Genomic DNA, 2,572 nt, shown 5'->3' on the forward strand with positions numbered 1-2,572 from the left:
AATGACATAAGTTGGGAAAGTATACTTTATTAAAAATAATTAGTTAGATTTTACTATAAAGATGAGTTATCAAGAGAACCAATAGAAAACTTATGAACAAATGTCTATTCTACTGGTATTCTGAAATACGGAATCTTTTTCCATTTCCATACGTTAGCATCGTGCACAGTAAATTAATGGGTAGAGCATCTCTATGGGCACTAATGAGATACTATGTTTTTTTCTATAAATTTGAAATATCGTTTATTCTTCTTCGTTCTTGAAAATTAAAATTTATTTATTCTAAAATTAAATGCTTTTTTTTTAAAATTATTATAAAATATTGTGTCTTGCTTTAAAAAAACATTTTATCATTTAAAACATTTTCCTATAAAATTCATATTTTATCATATATCATTTGTTAAAAAAAATTTACCTGCTTTTAGGTCCTACCTTTAAAAGCTTCTGTCCGAAGTCCTACCTTTAAATTCTTCTACTCGAACAGAGATTGTCCTATCAAATTATTTTTACTCGGCTACAAGCCGACCTATTTGAATGTTTCTATTTGGTCAGAAAATGATCTTGTAGAAACAATGATTGACTATTTCTACTTGGATATAAGGCGACCTTGATGCCCACCACTACCTGACCATAAGTTAGTCGGTTTACTATTTTATAACTTAGTATAATATGAATCGAACAATTGGCTTATGAGATAAATGGGTCACTAGGCCCACCCAGGCCCATAAAGGTGGGGCTCACAAACATCATAATTATCTTATAAATAGTACAACCATTAAGGTAAATGATTTATGTTCATTATTACAATATTAACTGTTATGTGACACTTAACTAACTTGAGCGTTAGAGTGTCTTCTGTGGACATTATCCGAGAGGAAGAAGGAAAAGTAGTTGACGAAGGAAAAATTGATGAAGTCAGTGAAGTTAAAGTCTCTTCACATAATATACTCAACTATATAAGAATAATAGCTAACGAAGAGAAGATTGAAGAAGTCCATGAAGTTAAAGTCTCTTCACAAGATATACTCGAATTTGTAAGAACAATGACACACACCGTGGGGTAGAAGTATAAACTGTGATGAAAAAGTTATAAGATACTTAGGAGAAGTAAGATGACAAGCACAAGAGAAGTTTTAAATCTCTCTAGTGTGATGGTTATGCTAATGACAATGTAGAAGGAATTTCTCGATGGGTCTCGACCATGTTTAGCCTCGATGACCCTTAGCCAGGTTTGGCGTTATGTTTCTTGATGGCTCTCGGCCATGTTCGGTCTCTCATGCTCTTGGCCTAGTTTGGTCTCGAGGGTTCTTGACCTTGTTCGACCTTGATGGCTCTCGACCTTGTTCGACCTCGATGGCTCTCGGCCTTGTTCGGCCTCGATGGCTCTCAGTCATGTTTGGCCTCGATGGCTCTTGGCTTTGTTCGACCTCAACACATCTCGACCTTGTTCGGCCTCTCTGGCTCTCGACCTTGTTTGGCCTCAAAGGTTTTCAACCATGTTTGGGCTCAACCTCTCGACCTTGTTCGGCCTCAGCATATCTCAGCCTTGTTCAGCTTGATGGTTCTCGACCTTAACGACTCTTGGTCTTGTTCCACTTCAACATATCACGACTTTGTTACACCTCTCCAACTCTCAACCTAGTTTGGCCTCGACAATTCTTCATCATGTTTAGCCTCAACAAGTCTTGGCCTAAGAACATCTCAACCTTATTCTCCCTCCCCAGCTCTCAACCTTGTTCACCCTCGTCAGTTCTTGACCTTGTTTGGCATTAGCACATCTTGGCCTTATTTAGCCTCTTTGGCTCTCGGTCTTGTTTAGCCTCTCTGGCTCTCGGTCTTGTTTAGCATCTCCAACTCTCGACCATGTTTGGCCTTGATGACTCTCGGTCATGTTTGACCTTTCCAACTCTCGACCGTGTTTGGTCTCAATGGTTCTCGATGATATTTGGCCTTGATGACTCTTGGCCTTGTTTGGTCTGAGCACATCTCAGCCTTGTTCGACCTCCTAAGCTATCGACCTTGTTTGGCCACGTCGGCTTTCGACATTGTTCAACCTTGACAATTCTCAACCTCAATGGCTCTCGGCCTTGTTTGCCTTCAGAACATCCAGGTCTTGTTTGGCCTCGCCGTTCTCGTCCTTGTTTGGCCATGACGGTTCTAGGCCATGTTTGGCCTTGATGGCTCTCGGCCTTGTTCGGCCTTAGCACATCTTAGTCCTGTTCAGTCTCCCCAACTGTCAACCTTGTTTGATTTCGTCAACTCTCAGCCTTGTTCAACCTCAATACATCTCGGCTTTGTTCGCTTCTTCAGCTCTCAGTCTCTATAAGCATCTCTAGCTTTCGATTATGTTTGGCCTTGACGACTCTCGACCACGTTCGACCTCTCCAGCACTTGACTTTGTTTGGTCTCAATGATTCTCAGTCTTGTTCGACCTTCATACTTCTCGGTCTTGTTCGATCTCATCACATCTCGACTTTGTTTAGTCTCTCGAACTCTCGTCCTTTGTTTGGCTTAGATGGTTCTCAGCCATGTTAGGCCTCAATGATTCCTGATTTTGTTCGACCTCCCAAAC

The sequence above is a fragment of the Vigna angularis genome, chromosome 1 (genome assembly GCF_016808095.1).
Source record: "Vigna angularis cultivar LongXiaoDou No.4 chromosome 1, ASM1680809v1, whole genome shotgun sequence".
In the NCBI taxonomy this organism is placed as follows: Eukaryota; Viridiplantae; Streptophyta; class Magnoliopsida; order Fabales; family Fabaceae; genus Vigna; species Vigna angularis.